Below are 12,155 nucleotides of genomic sequence, written 5' to 3'. Positions count from 1 at the left end.
TTACCAAGCCCAGTTAATTTACTCACTGCCATGAACAGCACCTGCTTGAGGGTACTCCTGTGAGACAAGAAAAAGGAAGCAAAATCTTCAGGTCATGTTCCCTGGAGAGGGGACAGTTTGATAGAATAATAAAACCCCTACAATGTGGAAACAGGCCCTTTGGCCCAACAAGTCCACAACAAACCTCACAGCATCCCACTCAAACCCATCCCCCTATAACCTACCTAACCTACCCTATGGACAATTTAGGATGGCCAATCCACCCAGCCTGCACATCCTTGGACTGTGGGAGGAAATCCATACAGACAGATGCCCAAGGCTGGAATCAAACCTGGGTCCCTGGCACTGTCAGGCAGCAGTGCTAACCACTGAGCCACCATGCCACCCGAGAGATAGAGATTTTGAACTATGTGGAAGACAATAGAAGAAGCAGACAAATATCTTTTGAGTGGAAGAAAGAAACTCCAACTGCAGCTCATACAGAAATTCCTGATGGCAGTCCATGGGTTTAACACTCCATAACAATTTGTTAACAATGCCACATAACTGACTTGCAGAAGACCCCAGCTGCAGTTTCAAACTGTCTTGTGGATCATTTCACCTCCATGAACACAGTTTGGCTGATGAGAGAATATTTCTATCTAGAGAAGCCTCTCTCTCATTTACCTGCATTGTCAGACTGCAGCTTCTTTTAGTGCTAATTACCACCCTCTTACGCTTCCAAGGCTGGGTACCTGACGTCCAATCTTGGACAGTGAGTGCACAATTGGACCAACAATTGGCTTATCATTTTAAAAATTGAGGTCTCCACGTCCTGCTGAAACCATATGGGCTCAGGACCTGGAAATTATCCGTAAAGTCAAGTTCCTGGCCCAAAAATGAAACTCCCATTGAGGAATTCATATTGTTCATGAAATATTCTGTTTGTTTTATTGCAATGTTTTGTTATGATTGAACAAGAGAATTTGAAATCCACGTTAGGTAACTTCATCTCTTTGGCATTAATTTTGGAAAGTCAGCAAATTAACATCCACAGAATTGCATTCAATAGAAAGCAAACATTCAGCTGACTGCAGCAGTGACAACATTGAATGAGTCATCCAATTAATTCCACACCATGTTCTGTCTCTATTGCTGTACAAATGTTTCCTTTTCAAGCCTATGTCCTATTGTCTTTTGAAAGTTGCAAATTAATCTATTTCCCATCCTTTTTTGGGTCATGCATTCAGATCATCATAACTCATTGTAGTTTAAAAACAACTCCTCATTGTTGATTCTTTCAGCAATTATGTTGTTTCCAACCTTTGATTAATGACCCTCATCCCATTGGAAATGATTTATTCTGTTTTGTATCAAAACCTTTCATTGTTTTGGAAGCCTCTATTAAATCTCTTTTAACACTTCCTGCTCTAAGGAGGATAATCTCAATGACGCTAGTTTCTTTCACAACTGAAATATCTGTAACATTTCAAACAAAATTGTCTGTACCTTCCTCATTTAAAATGTACTTTGGAAAGCTTTTAATAACTTGGAATGAATGTTTTATCAAAGGATACATCCAGAAACCGCCAAATGTAACTTGGAGCTGTATACAAAACCATTGGCAAAATGAAGGGAGATCAGTTATTGAAATCCCCATATGAGTCTTATCATTGCAGTTTTACAGGGTACCAGAGACCTCCACAGCTTATATATCTGTTTGTTGCCTGACATGACCACAAACGTTGAATGCTGTTTAAACACAAGCAATGAAAACAACAAGATAATTTGTCAAAACTACAATAGCATAAAAGCCAACAAAGTTCAACATGCATCTCAGTTTCCTTCCAAGGTTTGGGTTAGGCAGGCTTCCCTTGTAGATATCTGCATGTGAGTAAAATAATCAACATTTTACAATGTAAAATAGGTCTTGCTTGATTGGATGAAAAGAGAATTAGAATGAGCTTTCTTGTCACATATACTCAGACGTATACAGTGAAAAGTTTAAAAGTCGCCACTTATGACATCATCTTGGGGACCTTGGTACACATTCTTAAGCATAATTTTTTGTGAGAGGGGGCCGGGGAAGCAGAATTTAGAAAGATAAAATGAGCTCAGAATAACAGACCTTCCCACCCAGACCATGCCTGGCTTCACTTTGAGGCTGGAGCCCAAATCCATGTTAAAGTGAAGATTCCGCATTGGCTTTCACCCCACACATCGCTGGAGAACAAGAGGTAAAAAGAAAAAGGCAAAAATACATGAAAAGAAATGTACAGAGCAGCCAACAAGCTTTGGTTCAGGAGCCCTATTCCATGTGCCATCTTGGAGAACAAATTATAAAGTTAAATACTATTTAGTAAAGCTAAAGCAAATGCACTATTTATAGTTATTTTGGTAAGAGATCTTTACTTAAGTATTCCTTTCCTTCATTGTCATCCTTTCCACTCTAATCCTTTCTTTGTAGCATCCTCTTCAACATTATCACCATTTTGCCTCCTTCTCTATGGCTGTCAATTACTTTACACAATGCTTTTCTCACTCTGACATTCTCCTCACTGTTTCCAGATTATTTTGTTTTTTTTAAAATTCTCGTCTTGTTTCCAGCCTGTCACCATGGCCGCCTCATCTGTTCATTTTTTTTACTGACATTTAGGTTCACCTTCAGAACTTCTATCGATGGGAGTGAAGCTTTTTTACTCGGGACGCAAGTCAATGAACTGGACACAGGGCAGATGGCTCACTTGTGATGCTAATAATTAAAAGCCAATGAATGGAAAGTGAAACATGTCATAAGGCAGGCACAATGAATTCTCAGGTCAGGTGACTGGGCTCTATCTCTTCTGATCTGTAAGTCCAGAGCTGAAAACAGTCAGTTGCTGGCCAACCATGACCTACTTACAATCATTGCATAAGAGAAAAACGTTTGTGTGTGCAGAATTTTTTGGAGAGCATTAATTTAAAGGTAAGTTTTGGCAACATTTTTAGACTTTCAAAGCAGTGATGCTGGATCATAGCAAGGTAGTCGGATGATAAAATGTGAGGCTGGATGAACACAGCAGGCCAAGCAGCATCTCAGGAGCACAAAAGCTGACGTTTCGGGCCCAGACCCTTCATCAGAGAGGGGGATAGAGAGAGGGAACTGGAATAAATAGGAAGAGAGGGGGAGGCGGACCGAAGATGGAGAGAAAAGAAGATAGGTGGAGAGGAGAGTATAGGTGGGGAGGTAGGGAGGGGTTAGGTCAGTCCAGGGAAGATGGACAGGTCAAGGAGGTGGGATGAGGTTAGTAGGTAGATGGGGGTGCGGCTTGGGGTGGGAGGAAGGGATGGGTGAGAGGAAGAACCGGTTAGGGAGGCAGAGACAGGTTGGACTGGTTTTGGGATGCAGTGGGTGGGGGCGAAGAGCTGAGCTGGTTGTGTGGTGCAGTGGGGGGAGGGGACGAACTGGGCTGGTTTAGGGATGCAGTAGGGGAAGGGGAGATTTTGAAACTGGTGAAGTCCACATTGATGCCATATGGCTGCAGGGTTCCCAGGCGGAATATGAGTTGCTGTTCCTGCAACCTTCGGGTGGCATCATTGTGGCAGTGCAGGAGGCCCATGATGGACATGTCATCTAGAGAATGGGAGGGGGAGTGGAAATGGTTTGCGACTGGGAGTTGCAGTTGTTTGTTGCGAACTGAGCAGAGGTGTTCTGCAAAGCGGTCCCCAAGCCTCCGCTTGGTTTCCCCAATGTAGAGGAAGCCACACCGGGTACAGTGGATGCAGTATACCTCATTGGCAGATGTGCAGGTGAACCTCTGCTTAATGTGAAATGTCATCTTGGGGCCTGGGATAGGGGTGAGGGAGGAGGTGTGGGGGCAAGTGTAGCATTTCCTGCGGTTGCAGGGGAAGGTGCCGGGTGTGGTGGGGTTGGAGGGCAGTGTGGAGCGAACAAGGGAGTCACGGAGAGAGTGGTCTCTCCGGAAAGCAGACAGGGGTGGGGATGGAAAAATGTCTTGGGTGGTGGGGTCTGATTGTAAATGGCGGAAGTGTCGGAGGATGATGCGTTGTATCCGGAGGTTGGTAGGGTGGTGTGTGAGAACGAGGGGGATACTCTTAGGGCGGTTGTGGCGGGGGCGGGGTGTGAGGGATGTGTTGCGGGAAATACGGGTTCTGTAGGAAGTGGGAGGAGTCAAAAGAGAAGTTGTTGAGTGTGAGGACGAGTTCAGCTAGGCAGATGAGAGTGTCGGTGGAGGGGGACTGGTCGGGCCTGCGGGACAGGAAGAAGCGGAGGGCCTAAGGGGGTGGCCATGGGCACCCGCATGGGCCCCAGCTATGCCTGCCTCTTTGTAGGTTACGTGGAACAGTCCCTCTTCCGCACCTCCACAGGCCACAAACCCCACTTCTTCCTCCGGTACATTGATGACTGTATCGGCGCCGCCTCTTGCTCCCCAGAGGAGCTCGAACAGTTCATCCACTTCACCAACACCTTCCACCCCAACCTTCAGTTCACCTGGGCCATCTCCAGTACATCCCTCACCTTCCTGGATCTCTCAGTCTCCATCTCAGGCAACCAGCTTGTAACTGATGTCCATTTCAAGCCCACCGACTCCCACAGCTACCTAGAATGGACTTCACCAGTTTCAAAATCTCCCCTTCCCCTACTGCATCCCTAAACCAGCCCAGTTCGTCCCCTCCCACCACTGCATCACACAACCAGCTCAGCTCTTCTCCCCCACCCACTGCATCCCAAAACCAGTCCAACCTGTCTCTGCCTCCCTAACCGGTTCTTCCTCCCACCCACCCTCCTGCAAAAATTCCATCGCCTATTCCCAATTCCTCCGCCTCCGCCCCATCTGCTCCCACGATAAGACATTCCACTCCCGCACATCCCAGATGTCCAAGTTCTTTAAGGACCGCAACTTTCCCCCCACAGTGATCGAGAACGTCCTTGATCGCGTCTCCCGTATTTCCCGCAACACATCCCTCACACCCCGCCCCCGCCACAACCGCCCTAAGAGGATTCCCCTCGTTCTCACACACCACCCTACCAACCTCCGGATACAACGCATCATCCTCCGACACTTCTGCCATTTACAATCCGACCCCACCACCCAAGACATTTTTCCATCCCCACCCCTGTCTGCTTTCCGGAGAGACCACTCACTCCGTGACTCCCTTGTTCGCTCCACACTGCCCTCCAACCCCAACACACCCAGCACCTTCCCCTGCAACCGCAGGAAATGCTACACTTGTCCCCACACCTCCTCCCTCACCCCTATCCCAGGCCCCAAGATGACATTCCACATTAAGCAGAGGTTCACCTGCACATCTGCCAATGTGGTATACTGCATCCACTGTACCCGGTGTGGCTTCCTCTACATTGGGGAAACCAAGCGGAGGCTTGGGGACCGCTTTGCAGAACACCTCCGCTCAGTTCGCAACAAACAACTGCACCTCCCAGTCGCAAACCATTTCCACTTCCCCTCCCATTCTCTAGATGACATGTCCATCATGGGCCTCCTGCACTGCCACAATGATGCCACCCGAAGGTTGCAGGAACAGCAACTCATATTCTGCCTGGGAACCCTGCAGCCATATGGTATCAATGTGGACTTCACCAGTTTCAAAATCTCCTCTTCCCCTACTGCATCCCAAAACCAGTCCAACCTGTCTCTGGCTCCCTAACCGGTTCTTCCTCTCACCCATCCCTTCCTCCCACCCCAAGCAGCACCCCCATCTACCTACTAACCTCATCCCACCTCCTTCACCTGTCCATCTTCCCTGGACTGACCTGACCCCTCCCTACCTCCCCACCTATACTCTCCTCTCCACCTATCTTCTTTTCTCTCCATCTTCGGTCCGCCTCCCCCTCTCTCCCTATTTATTCCAGTTCTCTCTCCACATCCCCCTCTCTGATGAAGGGTCTAGGCCCGAAACGTCAGCTTTTGTGCTCCTGAGATGCTGCTTGGCCTGCTGTGTTCATCCAGCCTCACATTTTATTATCTTGGAATTCTCCAGCATCTGCAGTTCCCATTATCTCTGAAGGTAGTCGGATGAGTTGGTTTGGTCTCACAGGAGAGAGACTGCTCAGTCATGAGGCCCATTGTTATAATTCATCTTGTACTGCAGCATGAAATGGAAGTGACACATGAAAGAGTGTAATAGTGTGCAGAATGAGAAAAACCTTTCTATAGAAATTTCTACCAAACAGGCGTCTTCTCTTAAAGACTTCTCTGAGTTTATTCACAGCCAACTGTCAGTGGATTCTACCACTGCTGCTGATATCACCTGCTACAATGTCCAGTTCACTTCTCAATGCTATACTGAGGCATGACAGACATTCCATAGAACTAGACAGCACTTCATTACCTTCTCACTGACTAGAGCAAAGTTGGAAAAGATAACATGACTCTGACAGGCTTTGTTTCTCAACAGAACAATCAACTGCACAACATAGCTCTGAGTCCTGCACATTAACAGGGAGATCTTCCATAAATGCAAGAGCTATTATTCAGGATCGAAAGCCATGTTGCCATGGGTGGAACTTGACAGTTTGCTGGTGTCTGAGGCAACATAGTTTGCACAAACACAAAAGTAGAAATTGCTGGAGAAGCTCAGCAGATATTGCAGCATCTGTGTAGAGAAAACAACTAACATTTTGAGTACGGTGACCCTAAACCCTAAAGGGAAAAGAATTAAACTTTTGAGTTCATGGTCACCGTACTCAAAAGGTTAGTTGTTTTCTCTCCACAGATGCAGCAAGATCTGCTGAGTTTCTCTGGCAAATTTTGCTTTGTGTTCCAGATTTGCAACATTTCCAGCTTTTAAGAATTGCATGGACTGAGTGAGTTGGATTTCTGGTAGAAATTCATGAGTGAAATGACTGATAGGAGGTTGAACTCGCATAAGTTGCTGTGGGAAGCCAATTAAAATTTTCAAGCAGGCAATCAATCATTTGTATGTTGCACTTCTTACTCCATCAAGTAGTAATGAGTGAGAATCATGATGTTCAGTTACCCCAACCAGGAAAAGCTAGGTGTGTTAAGACGAGCCAGAGATAAAATGTGGCAGCTTTCTTCTACAGGAGACCAGAATCCATAAATTTGCAGCCTGCTTAGCAGTTGGAGTGGGATCATCAGATACAATGGGTTCGCATTAGTTGTTGCTCCTGGATTTAAAACGTTCATGAAAGGGCAACAGTCAATGTCAGGATATCATGAATAATATGATTTGAGCAATGCCCAAAGATGTATCTGCAGGTACTAGAGATCCTATAATTGGAAAGGCAAGTGCAGAAAAATGCCTGTTCACTGCCATATAACAGCTTAATAACTTCTGGAGGGATCTGAGATAATCATCCATTGGATACTTATGGCTGAGGAGTCAGTCTTACTGCACAGAAGAAGCAAGCCCATCAGCTTAACTTGTCCATGCTGGTCAGGTTTCCCAAACTGAACTAGACCAATTTGCTAGCATTTGGCCTATATCCTCCTAAACCACCCCTATTCATATACACATTCAGATGCCATTTTAAACACTGTGATTATTCCAGCCTCCTCCTCCACCTCAGGCAGCTCATTCCAGACATGCACCATTGTGCGTGTGCGCGCATATGATGTTGCCACTGCCCATTGACTCACTTTAAAATCATCTCCGCCACCCTGCCCCCATCTTAAACCTATGTCGTCTAGTTTTAGACTCCAGTACCTGGGGTGGGGGCATACCTTTGCCTATTCAGCCTATCTATGAACCTCATGTTTTTCATAACTCTCGATGAGGTCACCACTTAGTCCCTTATATCCAAAGGGAAAAGTCTTGCTCTGCTTACAACTCAAACCTTCCAGTCTTGGTAACATTTTTCTGTAAAACATTATTGCACCCTTTCCAGTTTAATAACACTCTTCCTATAGCAGGGTGACCGGAATTTTGTATGCACTACGCCAGATGTGGCCTTAGCAATGTTTTGCACAGCTGTAACATGATGTCCCAACTCCAGTGCTCAGTGCTCTGACTGATTTGAAGGCAATCGTATGGCTTAGTCTTTATTTTTTACACTGATGTGCTGGCCTTTTTCATCATAGACTATGCTTGTGGAGCTACCAAATTCCTCAACAAATGATTTATTTAATTGTGCACTACCATTCACTGGACTAAATGTGGCAGAATTGCAGAGCTTGGATCTCGTCGAGCTAAGTGATCCCACTATCAATGGATCACTCATTGCGACAGTTGTTTGGCTTTAAAGTCAATGTGTTTTATAGCTTCACCAGGTTAAAACCTCATGTTGGGCATACTATCCTGCACTCTTAATTGAACTGGCTGTTTCAAAATACAGGGACAAAAACCAGTAAAAACATACAGTTATTTCTGCGAAAATGTGATTATAGTGTTGCTGCACAACATTGTTGTAGAAAAATTCTGTGTCGAAATAATGGGGCCCGTAGGAAAAGTAAGGTTAGGGGCAGACCACCAAAAAAAATCACTCAAGCCTAACAAAATGATGGCACAGTTTGAATAAATGTTTGATTCATAGCTAATGACGAAATAAAAGCAAATTTGACACCTGATCTTGATTTTACTTTTGAAGGTGACTTGCTGGGGGAGGAGGTTTTGAGGTTGCTTTGTTAATGCAGGGGCTAAGGGTTATCAGCTTCAAGTGCAGTTGTGGTTGCAGAGTTAGAGTGAATAATAATTAATCCAGAAGCGGGTGGCTGTCGTTCATTGTTTCTTGGGTGTTGGCATAAAAAAAAAGACATCCAGCTTTTGCTGCTTTGCGCTTTTCTTTTCCTTTCATGAGGAAATTGTTCTTAGGGTGATAATATTTCAAGGTTCATGGGTTGGCAGAGTGCTACACTATCACAGGACTAAGCTTCAAGTCTCCACTGGTATTGGCACCCGCAGCACAGTCATACGACCCTTTTCCACCTTAAAGCATGTGCTTCATTCATAGAAATGTAGATTCTTGATGGCATTCGCCTCCAGTAACAAGCCATCTCATCCAAATTGAAAATTTGGTCTGAAGTTGTAGCTGCCTTCATCAATTAACGCAATCTCATGCACTAGCAGCTTCACCAAATAACTTTACATTACGAAAAGCACAGTGGTTCTTAAAACCAGCAAGCCAGCCACTGCTAGCACTAAAGGTAGGCACATCTGCAGGATTTTCAGATTTTTTCGCTAGATCTTCATAAATTGATTAAGGCTTTCTCTTTTACGATGAGAAAGGTGGTCCTAGACCACATTTTCATTTCATCTTCTATCCACTAGGTTAGAAGCCATTCCATCTCCTCAAGCTTTTTTGTCCCTGATCTCAGATTTGCTAGCACTCAGACTTGTTCCAGCAAAACACCTTGCTTTAATCTTTGCTGCATTGTCTCTAATGGTATGTAAGGTAGACCCCTTTATTCCTGTTATGCGAACTATATCACATGTTCCCTCATTATACTCAAAACCCTTCACAACATCTAGCTTTTCTTCCAGTGTTATCGCCTTTCTTTTACATTCAACACCTGCAATTTTACCACCAGGATGCTTTTTGCTAACATTTTGTCATTTTGTCCTCATTTTTGTGGGTAACACGGCAGGATTTGCAAAAAAAAATCAGAGTACTGTAGCTCTCTCAGTGGTTCACATCAAAGCCCTGTGAAATGATCATGTGATATTGTTACATACACCTCTGTACTCCGACGGAATTGCACAATGTTTGACAGATCAAAAACAACCAAACAGGTCAGGCCTTTTATTTTCATTCATTTGAAGAATGAGGGGTGATCTTATTGAAAGTTCCGAGGGGAGGCTTGAGAGTAGATTCTACAAACGGGGAAGTATCAATCTAGGGGATATGGATACATAGTAAAGGGTGACTCTTTGAAATTGAGATGTGAAAACTTTCTTCTCTGGAGGTTAACGAATGCCAGGAATTCTCTCCTGAGATAAGGAGGCTTGATCACTGATAGAGTATTTAAAGAGGTAGTAGATTTTGAAATATTTGGGAGTTGAGGGCAATGAGGAGCTGACGCGAAAGAGGAATTCAGGCCTCAGCAGATCAGCCACAATCTTGTTGAATAACAGGGCAGAATGTTCTTCCTGTTTCTTAAGTTCTTAGGATCAGCACCATTGTCTGCTCAGTCTGCATTCTTCTGGAAAATGCTGACTTGATGTGAGCACTAGCACCCTCGCTGTAATGATGTCCAGCATAATTTGCACCAGAACCATTTGCAAGTGTTGGGGGTGTCACAGTCAACCTGAAGCAGCGCTAGTGATGAGTGCTACAGAACTGAATTTTGTTATGAGTTGCAACATGTTTCAATGCATCAGTAAAGTGGCACTACAGTGAAAGTGAAACATTTATGTTCCAATCCCTTTCTTGCAGCCATCCTAAATTTACTATTAGAGCTACAGATCCCAACTTTGGGCTGCACATGAAATCAAAAGGTTAACTTGACTGCGTAGCTTAAATAGGACAACCTGTATTATGCGAATATGTTTGTAATGTAATATCATGCAAGTTGGCAGTTTATGCAAATACATCACCTAAAATATATTTCTTTCACTTGCATTACAGATTTTGACAATGTGCCAAATGTGACTTCACTACATGAACTGAGTTCTAGGAAGAGTCACCAGACCTGAAGCATCAACTGATTTCCCTTCACATTTACTGTCAGACTTGCTGAGCTTTTCCAGCAATTCCTATTTCTGATTCATGCAGCATTTGCAATTCTTTAAAAAAAAATTGGTCTGAAGTTTGTAACTGTAAATGGGTATCTTGAATTTTAAACCCTGTCAATCCAACATGATAGGCTTTAAATGACTGAAAATGAGTTTATTTATATTGTAGTGTTCTCGACACTTTTTCGAATGAAATATTGTTTCAAAGTTTTAAAACAAGCCTATTCATGTTCTTGTCATCTAAAGAACCAGCCTACCTACTTAAGAGTCTCTCTAAATTACAATAAACACAATTAACAGAAATCCTTGTGGCCAGTTCTTTGGTGGGAGGGGTTAGCTTTCAGCAAAGTATTTTCAAAGTAAAAAATATTTGCAGAAAGCCTATTGCACTGAATGCTTCATACTCAATTCTGTGATTTTTGTTCATCTTCAGCAACACAGATTTCATGCAAATTATAGCAAAATGCACATTATTGTGTGTGAACTGTATCCCCTGTCCAGGTCTTCTGGTTTTGCTTATTGATGTTCCAGTCATGGACCACTTTTTGCAGCTCTGAATATTTCTGTGGGTTTCCTGAGCAACTGGAACCAACAGTCAAGAAACAGCAGGCCAGGTAATCGAAAAGGTTGCCCTGCAAGTATGGAAAATACCTGCTTGCAAAAGACAAAGTAGGCACTGGTTTTCTTTGGAACGGCTAAATCTTGTACTCATTGTTCCAGGCCAAGGGGGGAACAGACACTAATGACCATTTGGGAATTCCATCAGCATCTTTTCTTTCTTTTTCAAAGAATGCAACCCAACAGTATTTGGTGCTTGATAACAAAGTGTGAAGCTGGATGAACACAGCAGGCCAAGCAGCATCTCAGGAGCACAAAAGCTGACATTTCGGGCCTAGACCCTTCATCAGAAAAGGGGGATGGGGAGAGGGTTCTGAAATAAATAGGGAAAGAGGGGGAGGTGGACCGAAGATGGATAGAGGAGAAGGTAGGTGGAGAGGAGAGTATAGGTGGGGAGGTGGTGCTTGGTGCCTCCTGGAGCCTGACTTTGACATGATTTTTAATGGGTAGCTTAGTTAAGCCATGAAAACACGTTATGGATAAAGATTGCTTAGTAGGTACAGTGCGTTATCAGAACTGAATGCAAACGCTGTGAACATTGTTCACTCTCATACTTAATTACCTCTACTGCACTTCAATGTGGCATGGGACTAAATTAGTCAACTCATTTCTGAGGCCACTTGAGCTCTGCTGCTGCCTGTTTGATTGCACCTTAAATTAATATGTTGGAGTTTGTAAATATTAATCTTCAGTTCACAGCCTCCACTACTCACTGATTTTTTTAAACTAATGTATATGCTGTGAATTCTTTTGAATTAACTTCTAATTCAGACTAGAAAATTAGTTTTAAATAGTTATGCCTCTCTTCAGCAGATCTTGGTTGCCTTGGGCCATTTTTCTTTTAGCTTCTTCAATCATATCTCTAACAAACTGTTGACTTCTCCTCTATCCCATTGTGAACGACT

General features: G+C 44.0%; 1 long non-coding RNA gene across 2 annotated transcripts in view; it reads left to right on the top strand.

Annotated features, from left to right (window-relative positions):
* The window catches only part of LOC125453097 (uncharacterized), a 62,926-nt gene extending 52,045 nt beyond the window's left edge, over positions 1 to 10,881 (top strand). For both annotated transcript variants that reach the window (XR_007247684.1, XR_007247685.1), the window contains exon 4: positions 10,526 to 10,881. This is a non-coding gene — a long non-coding RNA (uncharacterized LOC125453097). The remainder of the gene's footprint in view (positions 1 to 10,525) is intronic.
* The last annotated feature ends 1,274 nt before the right edge of the window (positions 10,882 to 12,155 follow it).

This window comes from Stegostoma tigrinum, chromosome 6 (genome assembly GCF_030684315.1).
Source record: "Stegostoma tigrinum isolate sSteTig4 chromosome 6, sSteTig4.hap1, whole genome shotgun sequence".
Lineage (NCBI taxonomy): Eukaryota > Metazoa > Chordata > Chondrichthyes > Orectolobiformes > Stegostomatidae > Stegostoma > Stegostoma tigrinum.
The sequence above is the reverse complement of the archived record's forward strand: the minus strand, read 5'-3'. Positions and strand labels throughout refer to the sequence as shown.